General features: G+C 42.8%; 1 protein-coding gene and 1 long non-coding RNA gene across 3 annotated transcripts in view; one reads left to right on the top strand and one right to left on the bottom strand.

Annotated features, from left to right (window-relative positions):
- Nucleotides 1-9,227, bottom strand: part of ZNF407 (zinc finger protein 407) — a 472,287-nt gene extending 463,060 nt beyond the window's left edge. Inside the window, exon 1 of one of the 2 annotated variants that reach the window (XM_002828319.5) lies at nt 9,138-9,227. The gene's annotated coding sequence lies outside the window, so the exon portion shown is untranslated. Of the gene's footprint in view, nt 1-1,708; nt 5,706-9,137 lie in introns of those variants that run through there. The other variant, XM_054538097.2, reaches the window with a different exon arrangement.
- Nucleotides 9,228-9,330: 103 nt separating this feature from the next.
- On the top strand, nt 9,331-15,341 carry LOC129051635 (uncharacterized). Its single transcript, XR_008516032.2, has 2 exons — nt 9,331-13,136; nt 13,264-15,341. It is a non-coding gene; the product is annotated as an uncharacterized LOC129051635 (long non-coding RNA).
- Nucleotides 15,342-16,087: the final 746 nt, after the last annotated feature.

The following is a 16,087-nucleotide window of genomic DNA, read 5'->3' as shown; positions in this document are numbered from 1 at the left end:
TCCCTCTAAAAGGTGATAACCCTATGGAAACAGTCATTCCTCTAATGCCTGAAAGTGAAAAGTCCACCACTAGCATTTCACCAGATGTCTCTCTCTTTCATCAAAGTGAAATAAGTAAAATTTCCTCATCAACTAGTCTCTGAATTACACCGGATATATCTGAAATTATTTCTTCTATTTTAAATAAAATTGCATTTACTTTGCTTTAGCTAACACCATCTAAACTCTAATTTAACCATTTCTCCTATTTAATTCTATATCAAGTCTACTTTGAAATAATTCCAAAAATTCCAAGAAAACTGACACTCAAATGTCTCCTCAGGTGTGCCGACATAAGAAACCCCGCCACGGTTCAGGACTGTGCTCTGTGTCGTCACATAAAGAATATGTGTGATGAGATCACAAGAAATAAAACAAGTATGAAAAACAAAGAATTTTTACATGTTTAGATCTAGGCCGGGTGCAGTGGCTCACACTTGTAATCCCAGCACTTTGGGAGGCTGAGGCAGGAGACACTGCTTGAGTCCAGGGGCTAGAGATCACCCTGGGTAAGACCCCGTATCTACTCAAAATATATTTAAAATATATTTTTTGAAAAATATATTTAAAATATATTTTTTGAAAAATATATAAATGTAGGTATCTCCATTATGTCATAAGAAACTGGTTCTTTCCAGGTTTTCTTCATAATAGTTCTAAAAAGCACCTTTCCAGATAGAATTCAGCATTACGCACACGATGAGCTTCAACCTGAAACTCATTACAAATCAATTACTGCATTTTTTTCACATAGCAGATTTCCAAATTTCATTTTTAAGGTCACCATTTAGCTATTAAATACAAAAATGATCTCCCAGAAGTTTTTCATCTGTTTCCTTAAACTGCTCTCCATTTATTTTCTGGAAAAGCTCCTCATGTCCACATCAGGCCCAGGCCCAGGCCCAGGCCCGCCGCTAGTGATCCCTGACAATATGAAGGGTTAGGGTGCTTTAGCGTGAAACCATGGCCTCTTTCCTCTCCAAAAGTTCACAGAAACATATTATTCTGCAGGTAATTTCATCGGGCTTACGAAGTCAGGAAAAGCTCTGATGAAGAACCCAAGGACCGCAGTCTCCACCCACGGTCCAGGAACTAGAATTTCCTTGCTTGTCACACTAGTCCAACAGTAACATACACAGACATGGGCTGGGTTTTTGCTGGTTTGGCTGGTTAATGACGTACCTTTCTAGTACACCAATGTGTGTCCTACAATTATATCTTACTGGGTTCATAATAAAGTTTATTTTTTAAGTTTAAAAAAATGTGGTTTTCATAGAAATCCTATAAAAAGTTATATAATTCCCTACTTTCTTAACATGTATATAGAATATAATTTCATATTTTCTTGATGATTCAGGGTAACAACTGCTGTGCTGGGCAGAAAAACCTTTACTGTTATGTATGAGGAAACAAGCTTCCTATGGTTTTTTAATTTTTTAATTTTTTATTTTTTTCAAACTCTGTATTATGCTATGTGCTTAATTCATGGCATGGGTAGTACTGTTCTGACCGCTGTTGGATAACAGTTATAACAGAGTGAGGGCTGGCTTTGTCAGCTCCTGGATGAAGACTTATCCACATTCGACCAATTAGCACTCACACAAAAGCTACAAGATAATATGCATTTCATAGTGAAGTTACTGAGGCTCAGAGAGATGAAGAGACTTACCTGAAGTCACACAGCTAGGAGCTGCAGACAGCAGATCCAAGGCCCATGCTTCCCAGTCCTTATAAGATTAGGAAATGGACTGGAGACCTCACTAAGTAGCTGGGGGTGAAGGAGGTGCTCTTCAAGACTGAAGTCACTGCCGGAATGTCTCTTACCCTAGAAATGACCCTGGGAAGGCAGACCCCAAATATCAAGAGAATGCACTCCATTTCTTTCTTGGTGTGGCAAACGGTGAGTGAAAAGGTTAACAAAACCCTTTCCCTGATACATGAAAATTAGACTGTTAGTTAAACCATCTGGCTCTGTTCCCTCTGGTAACCTAATAAGGGTAAGAATGTCAACTATGCCACTAAGCGAAATTGCTTACTGTAAGAATGGCCCAACTGGTAAACTGCATCTAGACTTTGAGGAACTATGCATGAACTATAAATATCTGATGGGGACACCATGCTTCGGGTGCCCTTGGGATGCAAGGACTCTTATAAATGGTGAGTGTCCCATAAATGAATAAAATGTAGTATACACCTCAAAAGATTTGGGGAGATTAAATGATATATGTACAGAGGCATCTGGCACAGTGTTTATATAAAGAACTCAAAAACATTATTATTGTTACTTCCATTGAATTATATGTTTATTTATTATCCTCTGCCAAGGATCCTAGAAGCTATGCCTATGGAACGTTCAAAAACACTTGCTCCCTATGGGGCATGAGATTTCAAAGATAAGGCTGTGTCTACATCCATGATGTGGGTCTCATGTCCCTGCACTGGAGCAGCCACCTGGAAAGACAGTGTCTGCACAGCGGTGTAGACAATTGCAAGGACCACCCCTGAGAGAAGATCTGTCACTCTGGGCTGGCAAGCTGTGGCTCTCTTTCTTCCTCTTCTTCACAGACTGTTCAAGTGTGGCCTATGGAGGTCTTGGAAGTGTGAGTTAAACCTAAGACCCCTGGTGGACATAGCAGACAAGCAAAGGATCAAAATGCACATGAGGAAGCTTCTGGGATAGGGAGAAGGGAACTTGCCACAAGGATGCAAACCAAGAGCCAACAAGGAGAAAAACTAGGCAAGAACCCATCTAAAGAACTTCATGGAATTCCCTGAATCCCAGGAAGCAAAGGAGCTACAATGGAATCAAACCTTGTACTTTGTGAGGAGGTGACCTCTCTTATCTCTTCATCCACCTCTTCCTTAGTGACCAAGTGAACTTCCATGGTTCTCATTCCCATCCACTAACCATGACGCCTAAATTTTTATCTCTAGCCAACAGCTCTGTAGGTTCCAGACCCCTAAGTCCATTTGGATGTTACATGCACTCATCAACTTCCCCCACAAACTTACTCCTTTTTCCTTTGTTCTTTATGGCAGTAAATAGCTTTACAACCCATCAAATCATCCAAGCCAGAAATCCTTAATGTCTACTAATGAGATAATGTTTAAATAAGCTAATATATCCATAATAGAAAATATTACATAGATGAGGTAACACTGGAAGCTCACCAAGACATCCTGTTGAGTCTGAAATTACTTAACAGTGGTTACCTATGGAAAAGTGCCTGAAATCAGGGAGCACTTATTCTCTCCAGTGCTTGAATGTTAAAACAAAAACCAACAACTACTAAAAAAACAAAAATGCTTAAGAATAAAGAAAGATATGGAATGGATCTATTGTTTCACAGGCATCGATGGTTTCTCACCAACAGACTGAGGTTCTAGGAGACCCAAGCCTAAGCTACTTCCTCGGTACAGAATTTATGAAAGGTGCCTTTCAGGTACTGATTACCTGGCCTGCCTTACGTGGTTGGGCTTTACTGTCAGAACTGCTTCATAGAGAGAAGATACTGTTGTCATTTGCTTTGCTCACACTAAAAGAATGTGCACTTTCAAACTCAAGAAACTGTTAATAGTGATTGTCTGGAGAGCAGCCCTAGAGTCTGAGGCATCACTGTACTATTTGCAATTTTTCATTGTGTGCATGCATTGGTTTTTCAAATGTAAACAACTAAATAAATAACTGAAGGGCAAGGGGGACTTCCTTTCCTCTGAGAAGTCTCCCTAAACCTTCTTCCAAATTAAAGCAAGATTCCTTATCATCAACTCTCATAGCATCTGTGCAGCACAGTGAGTGCTGCAGGACTCAAAACTTTAAATAAATGCTAAGACAGGAACAAATGCATGAACCTATTACTGGCTCCCCAACGCCCTTACAATAAACTCTTCAAGTATCACCTCAGCCTTCAAGACCTTTCGCAGTTTGGCCCCTGCTTCCAAATGCTACACTGTCCGATCATCTTCCGGGCTGCCTGGGAGCCTCAGCTCTCTCCTGAATGCCCTGTCCCCACACACCTGGGCATGCTCAGGAGTCAGTGCAGGAGTCCCCCTGAGGCATCTTCCCTGCTCCAACTCCCCTCACACACTCAGCCTACCGCATCCTGGGCTGCAGGACACAGTGCAGGATGTGTGTTTCCCAGCAGGACCAGGGCAATGTGTTTACCCTACCCTTTCCTGGATCTCTGCTAACTCACAGACTACACTGGACATAAGAGGAGCTAAAAAAAATGCTGAATGAATCAGTGCTAAAATACTGTAGAAGGTAATATAACTCAGTGACTAAAAATAGGCGTGTGGAAGTCAGACCATCTTGGTTCAAATCCTGGCTCTACCATTTAATAGCTGTGTCGCCTTACACAAGCTATTTATCCTAAATTTGAGTGTCCCATAAATCAACAAAATGTAGTATATACCTCAAAAGATTTGGGGGCATTAAATGAGATTATGTACAGAGGCACCTGGCACAGTGTTTACATAAAGAGCTCAAAAACATTATTGTTACCACCATTGAGTTTTATGTTTATTTGCCTTTTACTGTCCCTAAGTACTTAATACTTTGAAAACGTCCAGTTTTCTCAGCTATACTCGAGAACCAAACTGTTAAACCAGGATTATTATATCTGGAAACTACTGTATGAATAAAAGCAATAATCCTCTAAAGGAAAAATGACACTTAAAGAAGACATCGTTGGAGACCATCATCTCTCTCCACCTTCTCCCGCAAAAGGCTCTCCTTTCAGTGCTCAATTCTAGAAGTTCTAGATTTTACTTTATTTAGGGAGGCTGTAATTCCTTTACACTCCTACACTGTCACCAACTTCTTGCAAGGCTATTTCTGGGTTTTATTCCAGGTAGTTGGAATTGCAAGATAATCAAGTAAGCAGGGAGTTACTACAATTATGATCTACCCATATAATTACCATAAGGAGGTGTTCTAGTCACAAGACAATACTGATAAGAATAAAAAGCCTTTCCACTACAAAAAAAATATACAGATGTGGATCCCTCACTAGTGATGCAAGCAAGATACATATGTAGGTGTAGCTATATATACAGATATGTATGCATATATTGTACAGAGACATGTTTTGTACTTCCTTTCTGCTCCAAACAACTCATACTCCATTAAATTCCACAATATTTACTGATTCCCCTTGAAGCAGTTTGGATGTGCATCCCCTCCAAATCTCAGGCTGAAATGTAGTCCCCAATGTTGGAGGTAGGGCCTGGTGGGTGGTGATTGAATTATGGCGGGGGTGTCCCTCCTGAATGTCTTGGTGCTGTCCTGAGATGGTGAGTGAGCTCTCGCGTGACCTGGCTGTTTAGAAGTGCATAGCACCTCCCCACTCTCTCGCTCCTGCTCCTGCCATGGGATGTGCAGGCTCCCGCTTCGCCTTCAGCCATGATGGAGAGCTTCCTGAGGCTTCACCAGAAGCCCAGCAGATGCCAGTGCCACACCTCACACAGGCTCAGAGCCTGCAGAACCGTGAGCCCATGAAACCTCTTTTCTTTGTATGTTACCCAGCCTTGGCTATCTCTTCATTTTAGGCAATGCAAGAATGGCCTAACACCCCCTTCTATGTGTAAGACATCATGCCAAGAGACTTGGAATGCATACACATGAAAGCCGGTCCTGCCATCATCTAGTGAAGGACACACACACACACACACACACACACACACACACACACACACACACACACACACACACACACACACACACACACACACACACACACACACACACACACACACACACACACACACACACACACACACACACACACACACACACACACACACACACACACACACACCCCTAACTGAAGGAACCGAGGCTGCAGTGAGATGCTGGTGGTCCTCTGGGATTGCAGACTCATCCATACAACTGCCCACTCAACGTGTTCACAGAAATGAGCCCACACTGAAGTATCTTACTGGGGCACCTGCTCACCTTCCATCGCCACACAGGGAACACCAGGCTCCACCCAGTCACCCGAAGCAGACACGTCAGTGTCCACCTTGACTCGTCCATCTCACCTACTCCATCCCCGAATCCACTCCACTAACTGAGCATGTACAATCCACCCACTTCCCTACCTCTGGGCCACTATCCTAGTTCAGACTTCTGTGATGTCTAACCTAGTATAAATGCAACAGCCTCTGAAAGATCCCCGTCCCCTAGCCTTACACCATGCCAACTGGTCTCCATAGTCGCAATCAGAGTGCTTAAAACAAGCAAAAGTGTGTACATGTCCTAAACACCTTTTAATTCTTGAAATGTTCCACATTACCTTTTGACGCTTGGAAGTCTTCTATCTGAAACTGGATTCCCTAACCGCTCTTTATCTCTTTGCCCAGTGAGTTTCTGTTCATTCTCTGGTCGCCGTTCCCTCTTGGTATTCCTCCCTAACCTCTTTAGGCTTGCCAGGTTCAGTGGTTATGCTGGACATTTTTGCTTTTAGGGCTACCCACAGCCCAAGCTTCCTTCTATTTAGTAGGACTCCTTTGAGGTGTGGGTCTTTGCAAGAAATAAAGACCATCTCTCTCCATCTCCCTGCTCCCTGACAACTACAGTGGCTTGGCAAAAAAGGTCACAAAGATGCAGGAGCAATAAGAGATTTTTCAGTGGTAGAACAGAGTCAACAGTCCAGCAACAGAGGTGGCAGTTTCTCCAGTGGCAATGTTACCAGCAACAAAATTCTAGGCAGGCTATTTATGTGATATTACCTTGGCTGTGGCCCCATCCAGCCAGCCTCTTTTGGTTGCTGCCTATTTTCTGAATCCAGTTCCCCAGCCTTCCCATCAATTCTGAAAGCCATCTATAGCCTTCCAATAAGTTCCTTTTCTGCTTAAGTCAGCCAAGTCCATTGCCATGGTTGACAACCAAGAATCATGAATGGCACTGTGACACTGTGTGCATGCCATCAGACTGCACTGCCAATGCGCATTTGCTTGTCTATATTCCCCACTATCTTGTTCATCATTTTACTCTAGTGCAATGGCTGTCACAAAGCAAGCATGCGATAAATGTTTCCTGAATGCATTACTTAATTCCACTAGTAATCAGAGTTGGAAAGCAAGGAAAACGCTCAGTGGAGGACCACAGTGCATTCCTAAAAAACCAATCTCAACTACGTCGAAAGAGTCACAACTACCAATTAGAAACATACAGCTTAATTTATTAGCCTATTCATAGATTCAGAAACTAGGATTCTTCTCACTGTCTGGGATACAAACCACCTTCTTAAAGGAGATGAGAAAGAGAAGAATCAAACTAGGAGAGTCTATTTTATTAAGATTAGCGAGTTCTACTCTAATAAAACAAACCTAATTGGAATGAATGTTGGGGAAAATGTCCCTTCAACCAGGTGAATACCCACTAGTCCTTGAGACCTATCTCAAATAATATATCCTGCAAGAAGCTTTCACCACTCCCTACCATCAATTAGCCGTAACTTCCACTGTGCTCCCACATCTCTATTTTAATACGTAGAAAAAGGTATTATATTTACTTATATGTGTCTATTCAACCAGATCTCAAAATCCTCTAGGGAAGTATATTACTATTTCCAACACCTAGAAGGGTGTTTGGCATAAAGCAAGAACCAGTGTTTTTGAAGCGGAGCCACTTTGCTCTGCTTAAAAGGTACCAATGGAACTGTCCTATTGTTTGCAACTTTTCTGTAAATCTTAATTTATTCCGAAATAAAGTTTAAAAAAAAACGCACCAGTAGCAACTGTGTTATGAGCAATTATCACACCTGCCTTACATGTCATGCAAGAAGAGAGCTTTACCTTGTACCAGTAGCAGTAATTTTGTATATAGCAAAGTGAGTCTGTTTGTAAAAAGGGAATAATTCCTACTACACAAGATTGCTCTACTACATGAAGTACAGTGAGTATGCCAAATGACATATGAGCTCTTCTTAATAGGGTTCTGATGAGTATATGTTTGGGCCCCTGTCTACAGTGTTCTAAATGGACTAGCACTTCACCACAAGAGATACATACTACAACTAGGATGTCACCAGGCATAGACTGCAAAGCTGTAACTCAAATCAATATTAAGACTATAATTACCTATAAAAGTATTCTACATGTGTGTCCACGGATGTGGGATGTCCTATTCCAAAACTCCCCAATGAAATAAATGGCTACTCAAAACCCAGCGCAACCGACAGAGGTCAGCGGCCACTGCACCCCGCCTCCACCAGCTTAAACTCCAGAAGGAGGCCACGCACCCAGGGCGTGCTAGCTGGCTGGGAAGAGGTAAGCATCTACTGAGAAACCTACTGCTGCCCGCAGCGGTGTCAGGCAGCCGGGGGTCTCCCCGCAGTGACGCAAAGCGGGCTGAAGTCACGAGTGGCTAGGACCCTTCGCTGCCACCACGGTGCTTTCGGCCACCGCGCTTATGTGCCCCCTCCGCCCGCCCACACCAGCGTCGCTTAACGGAAGAAGGCGCGAGTAACAGCGGCGCACCCAGGGCACCTGGGGGTGACACGAGAGTGGGCGGGCGGTCCAGGGAGCCCCTGCTGGAAACCAGACGCTAAACCCTGCAACTGTGCAGCTAGGGGAGCATCTGTTTTCCACTCGAGAGCAACCCGGGCAAGCGAGAATGGCCCGATTTCGGTGCAGGGGTGCGTCCCGAGAGGACGGGGGACTGTTTCTGCGCGGACAGGCGGACCGGGCAGGAGAAACCGAGGCCATGCTAGGTCCGCAGCCCCGAGGTGTCTACAATAGCTCCGCTCGCGCAAGGGCGCGGCGCGAGGATGCCTGCGGGACCGGCCTGCGGAGCGAGCGGGTGAGAGGGCAGGGCGGCAACGGGGGCCGAGGGGAGGAGGGCGGCGAGGCAGCGTGAGCGAACGAGCGAGGGTGTGTGTCCGGGCGTGAGTCTGGGCGGGTGTCGGGAAGGAAGGCGACAGGGAGGGGCGGAGGCGGGGGGAGGGGGGAGGAGAAAGAGCGAAGGGCCCAGACGGGGCTCTGAGCGCCCAGCCGCCCGGCTTCGAGCCCTCAAGCCACCGCCCCCAGGCCCCGCGCTGACGCTGGACGGTCCCCGCCTCCAAACCCCCCGCCCCGGCTAGAGAATAACTTACCTGTTTGGCGACGGAATCGCTCCTGCTCGCCCCTCTGACTGACTCCTCCGGCTCACCGTCTTCCCTTTGGGAGGAAGAGGCGGGACATCCTGTTTCTCCGTTTAAGGACTTCCGGTGGCTTCCAGGGCGACTCCGTAGTGGATGCAGCGCCGGACGCCACAACCGAAAAACAGAATCTTGGAACTGGTTTAGTACAATCCAGGTCGAGTTCCTTGTTTTTTATCCGAGTGGCCGGCAGGCCCATGTGCTGTCTTGTTTTTAACACATCAGCTCTTGCCGGAAGCCGCTCAGAGATAAAATAGGAAGTCCCACCCTTCCCTTAAAGAAGGAAAACGGAGAGCCGAAGGAGTCAATCTAAATTCGATGAGCGCCTCGGGCTTTAAAGCAGGCGCTGTCAGCCCAGGAGGGGCGTCTGGGATTTCTAGAGGGTCCCAGAACGGGTTCTTCCCGGGCCAATCCCGCCTGCTCCCTGCCCCGTCTCTCCACCCGCCTCCCGCCCTCTGTAAGGGACCCCGAGGGCGGCGCCGGAAACACAGAGAAGGCCCAGAACGGCGCGGGACCCGAGAGGCCTACGTTGGCAAACGCAGCCCGCTGCCCCTCTGCTCTCTTCCCCCGGGCCTGGAGTGGCTCCTGTCGCTTCTGGCGCTCCGATTTCGAGAAATGACTTTCAGCTGTGCAAGGCGAGAATGCTACTTTAGATGATGAGAAAAATCTCTCGAATGGCTCCCAAAATGAGGTCCTTGTTTCAGAGGCCACAGGAAGCCGCCAGCCGAACTCTGATACCAAAGAGGAGGCCAAGAAGCGGAATGTGGCTTGGTGACCTGTTTGGTGTTGCCAAACTTTCAGCTTTTATTAAAGCTGAAACACTTTGGCTGTTTGAAACGTTCGACAAGGACTTTTTTATGAACGTTAACGGCACAGCACACGGGCTTTTTTTGGAAAAAAGAGGCAGGAGTTCAGGATGTGGTGGTGAACAGCCCGTCCGCCACCTTGTGCAGGTCCACTCATAAACCTCGAGTTAAAGGCCTTCTGAAACTCAGAATTTAGTAGTGAAGACCTGTGTAGACGAATAAATACATCACAGCTTGTTAAGTGTTGTGACAAAGACGCAGTGAAATCCTGCTTGAGGTCATCTGCCTTGCTAAAGAGTTTTGACCATGTTGTAGGCACAGGGTTAGGGTTAGACTCTGTAATGGGAAGTTATGTGATCAGATTTCTATTTAGGAAGATCATTGGCCAGGCGGGGTGGCTCACGCCTGTAATCCCAATACTTTGGGAGGCCGAGTCGGTGGATTGCTTGAGGCTAGGATTTTGAGACCAGCCTGGCCAACATGGTGAAACCCCGTCTCTACTAAAAATTTAAATTAGCGGGGCATGGTGGTGCGATCCTGTAATTCCAGCTACTTGGAGGCTGAGGCGGGAGAATAGCTTGAACCCAGTGGCGGAGGCTGCAGTGAGCCGAGATTGCGCCACTGCACTCCAGCCTGGGCGACAGAGCGAGATTCCATCTCAAAAAAATCATTGTAAGTAATTGGATTTTTTTTTTTTTTTTTGTAATGTTCTGAAGATAGGCTTTCTAGACCAAATCATCACTCAAGGCCAATTCCAACACAATTCAGTTTAAATCAGAATACATTCGAGTGATAATTCCTTACCTTTTTAAATAGTTCATAGAAAATTTTTCGTAGACATTATCTGGTTTAATTCTGATTGTAATCCACATGAATTCTCTTATCCACAGTAAGGAACAGTAATTTAGAAGACTCTAATAAACTGTTCCAAGATCACACAGCTAGTAAAAGTGGAACTCAACCTTAAACTCCAGAGTCAAGCTTTTCCATCTATCATGTAGACTCAGTTTAATAGTAATAGTTAATTAAAAATTCTAGAGAAAAATATGGAAAACAATTTCCTCACAATAAGTGACCAGCTGCAAATGTTATTTTTATTCCATTAACCAACATTTATTGGGTGCCTGTTATATAAAAGATAAAACTGGGTTCTGCCTTCAAAGAGTTCACTTGAAATGTAAAATTTATTTGAAAATTTAGTACTTCCTACAGTCTTTTAATAGCTATTTCAACAGTGTTGGTCTTGTATGACAAGGTGATAAATTTCTTGACAATGACAATAGCACAATTCTGTATATGGATTGGGCATTCTGTGGTCTTTGGGTGATTTATCTTGCTACCTTTCTTACCTTGGGGGCTTAGTTAACATGTTCCTCCCCTGAGCAGTGAAGTTAAATCTAAGTTTATGTTTCAGTTCTATTTTGAGTATTTTGAGTTACTAAGACAAGACCTTAAGGAACTCAGTTTGACCTCATTTCCAACTGAGAGATTCCGTGGATCTCATTCAAGACTAATTTTCTGATTCTAAGGAAAAAGGGAAGTCTTTTTTTTTTCTTCCTCTCTTTATTTTTGGATGAATAATGCTTGACATGGACAACACAGACTTTTAGTGAAGACACAAGTCCTAGTGATGAAACCACCTTTGCAAAAATTACAACTGAGAAAATTATGACAGTGAAAAGAGACCTGACGTAACCAACTCCATCTTGCTTCTAAACTCCAAGCTGTCCTTGTTCATTCCTGGGCATAGGCAGAACTAACTCTGGGAGGAACTTAGTTTATAGTGTAACTTTGAAACAAAGATGATAACAGCTTATTCTGAAAACAAACCCCTTTCTGGCCTGGGGACCAGACTGAATTTTTAGGGCTAACAAATTAGCCGCAAGATTAGAAATTACGGTTTAGGAGTCATGCAGCTAGAGGCCACAAGATTCTAAACCTCCCCAGTTGTTCCTAAGGATAACATCACTATTGTAAAACCCAAGATTGGTGCTTAAGATGTTTTTCAGACCCCGCACTCATGGATCAGCTGACACCACTCAGATGGATAAACTGGCTCATCTAGTCCTGTAGCCCCCACCCAAGAACTGACTCAGTGCAAGAGGACAGTTTCAACTCCCTATGATTTCATGTCACACCAGAGCCATCAATTCTCCCCACTCCCTGGTATCCTACTCCCCAAATTATCCTTTAAAAATCCCAGTCTCTGAATTTTCAGCAGACTGCTTTAAGTAATAATAAAACTCTGGTCTCCTGTTTAGCCAGCTCTGGGTGAATTAAACTCTTTATTGCAGTTCGTTTGTCTTGGTAAATCCTCTGTGTCTGGGCAGCGGGCAAGATGAACCCGTTGGGTGGTTACAATGACACAAGGAACCCCTGGGATCAAGACTTGCTCTAAGCCAGCCCCACTTGAGACCTGTTAACCAAAAAAAAAAAAAAAATCCTTTTCTTATTTAAGTCCGGTTTTCTTTTACTTGCATCATGAAGCAACCTAAATGGTAACAGAAGTTTTATTGCCAAATATACCAGTTACAGTCTTAAGAAAGTTGCAAAAGAAAAACTCAGAACAAAGATTTTCAGTCTTCATAAGTTCAAAATGTATACTTTTATCATGTCTGAGAAAAGAAAGCAATCAATATATTCACATCTTAGTTTCTGAGTACATGTGATATTTTTCCATTGGATAATGAATAGTAAACACTTACAATAGCAAGTTGACAAAATGAGAATGTATAAAAGAAATTAAAATATATCAACTATTAAATAAATGCCAGGCATTATGCTACAAACCTTATATGCATTATTTCAAATAATTATTATAACTACTCTGAATAGACACATTATTTCCATTTTACAGATGAGAAAAATGAAGTTCAAAGAAGTGACGTCATGTTCTCTGATTCTGTCTATATTGGATACCTGGTGACGATTTCCCTCTGTCTAATACCCTAAACATACGTTCACCTGCATGCTGCTTTTGTTCTGGACCTCTGTGCTGGATGTAGTCCCAACAGAGTGGCTTGCTGGGAGGAGGGAGATACTTTTCAGCTAAGGCACTAGCACTTCATCCTAACAACTTCTCCATACTGAGGCAACATATTTAAATACACAGAGAATGCCTAGGATTCAGTTGTTGAGAAAAATTGATGTAAGTCTGTTTGTCTCAAAGAAAGCTATCAGGAACTACAGTTTTATTAACCTAAATGTACACCTGGTTTGATGATGACTATGTAAATGTATTTTTAGCTAATTAATTTATTATTTCTGCCCATCAGCCAACGAGTGGATAAAGAAAATGTGATATATATGCACTCTGGAATACTACTCAGCCATAAGAAGGAATGAAATAATGGCATTTGCAGCAACCTGGATGGAGTTGGAGACCATTATTCTAAGTGAAGTAACTCAAGAATGGAAAACCAAATATTGTATGTTCTCACTCATAAGTGGGAGCTAAGCTGCGAGGATGCAAAGGCATAAGAATGATATAGTGGACTTTGGGGACTCGAGGGGTGAAGGATAAGACTACACATTGGGTACAGTGTGCACTGCTTGGGTGATGAGTGCACCAAAATCTCAGAACTCACCACTGAAGAACTTCCCCATGTAACCAAAAACCACCTGTTCCACAAAAACTATAGAAATAATATTTTTAAAACTTTACTATTTCTGGATAAAATTTACATACATTTCTCAGAAAAAAAAAATATTTAGAATTGAGGTATCTAATAGAGAACTGAGTTAAATTATTGCCACTTAAAAACACAGAAAGTGATATAGCCACTTTATGAATTAATCAGTCAGCAATGGCTAGGTTATGCTTAGTGGTTTATAACCAAATCTTAGTAGTTTATAACAACAAGTGTGTATTGTTAATTCCCACTACAAATTTATCACGACATTGCTGGATGCTACACTCCATGTCTCTGTGGGACCCAGGCTCATGGGACTTCCGTTACCTGCATTAGAGAGAGAGAAGACAACAAAATATGCACTGGTTCTTGAAGCTTTGGCCCAGAAGTAAAATATGTCTTATCTGTACACATTGCATTGGGCCAGGGCAATTATCATGGCCGCAAGTGACTTCAAAAGGATGGGGAAGTGCGCTCTTGGCATGTGTCAGAAGAAATGAAAACATTTGGTGAAGAGCATTAATGATTGTCTTTACAGGAAAAAAACAAATAGACATGATTTCTTGTTTCAGTTTCATCATTTCCTACTGTGTTACCTAAACTTTCTGAGCCTCAGTTCCTTATTACTAAAACACAATAATGATAAAAATGATATTCACTTAAAGGACTTTGTGTTAGCTAGGGTAAAAAAAAAAATTGAAAACTGTAGTAAGTTATGCAAATTAGAAATGTATACTATTACTGCTTTGAAAGTGATGGTGAAATGTAGAATAATTGAAAGGATAACACAAAGCACTTATACCAGGAGGCTTTTAGCTGCAGATAATAGAAATGAACCTCCACTACTTTAATCAATAAAAAAGTGTATCAGCTCACAAATTTGTCATCCAGACATAAAGGAGGCTTCAGAATTTATTGACTCAGGAGTTGAATGTTGGTATCAAGGACCTAGATTTTTCTCATCACTCTGCACTTCAGTTCTCAATGCCCGATTGAACATCAGGCTGTAGTAAGGTGGCTAGAGTGATTCCAGGGTAACATCTAGAGAGAAAAAAGAGAACTCCTTTTCTTATGATTTTTCTCTTAAGAGAAAAGGAACTTCCCAAAAGCCCCCAGCAAGCATGCCTTCACATCCCATGGCCAGAAGTGGCTCACGTGTGTACCCTGAGCTAAGCACTGCAAACAGGAATGGGATCGCCTGTAGGCCTCAGAGACCACCTGGATCTTGGGAAGGTGTCAGCTGTACCTGTGGCACTTGGCTGAGTGGGAAAGGGATGGAAACATGAATAAAGTAAGAACTAGGAAGTAAAAGGAGAAATGGATCCAGGGTACGAAGCCAATAGTTTAGTTACCTCAACAAATATGATTGATTTCATCTTTATGAATGTGATGACCTAATTTAATACATTCAATCAGTGAAGTAAAAAAAAGTGCAAGGACAATATGACATCTGTCGTTCTCTGTTGAGATTTGAGAGATAATAATACCAAGAACATGTGGTGACCTGGGTCCTCACTGCTACTGTCTTCATGTGCCTGGACACTTGTAGCAAGAGACTTCAACTTCAGAACAAAGAGAATCCCAACTTGTAACTGCATTATACACACCCCAGCAGCACACATAAGTTGATTTCTAATTATTCCTCTTTAAGAAATTGTTTGTGGAATATTTATCTATTTATAAATGGAAAAATAGAAAATTAAAATAACAAAAATAAGTAACACTATGTATTGAGTGTCTTCTGCGTGGTAGGCACTGTGCTAAGTGTTCTGCATATATTGTCATTGTGCTGCCAACGACTCTGCAATAAAGATGTTCCCATTCCTACTTTACAGCTAAGGAAACCAAGGATCTGAGAAATAACGTATTTTGCCCAAGATTATCCAACTGGTAAAATCTGGAATCCAAATTTGAACCAGAGTCCATTCAACACACTTTCACCTCTACACCAGTGCTTTCTGAGTTTGCTGCACATTAGAATCACCTCAGGAACTTAAAAAAAATTCCCAGGTGATACCCCATAGCAAGTAAATTAGAAAATTGGGCAGGGGAAGAGGAACCCTGGCATCAGTACTTTTTAAAGTCCCCAGGTAATTCCAATGTGGAGGAAAGTTTGGGAACCACTGTGCTATATTATGTTGCCTCTTCAGCCAGGAATTTAAACCAGAATCTTTTCTTCCAAGGCCAAGAGCAGTGAATGATAGCTTATGGTATATACTCTCATTCCCAAGTGATCCTCTTCCTCAGGAGTTCTGCTTTAGGGTAACTAATTTCAAGTTTCCCTTTCACTACATTTCTCACCCATGTGAAGCTAAAAATATTGCAGGAGACATTTGTCAACAGGGAGAATGGACACCTGGACCATCTTAGAAGAACTTTTGAATTCATGATCAATGGTGTGTTTTCCCTAATTAGGATAAAAAAGCAAGAAAAAATATTAAGTTTAATTTTCGTCTTACAAGTTAAT

This window comes from Pongo abelii, chromosome 17 (assembly GCF_028885655.2).
Source record: "Pongo abelii isolate AG06213 chromosome 17, NHGRI_mPonAbe1-v2.0_pri, whole genome shotgun sequence".
NCBI lineage: Eukaryota > Metazoa > Chordata > Mammalia > Primates > Hominidae > Pongo > Pongo abelii.
The sequence above is the reverse complement of the archived record's forward strand: the minus strand, read 5'-3'. Positions and strand labels throughout refer to the sequence as shown.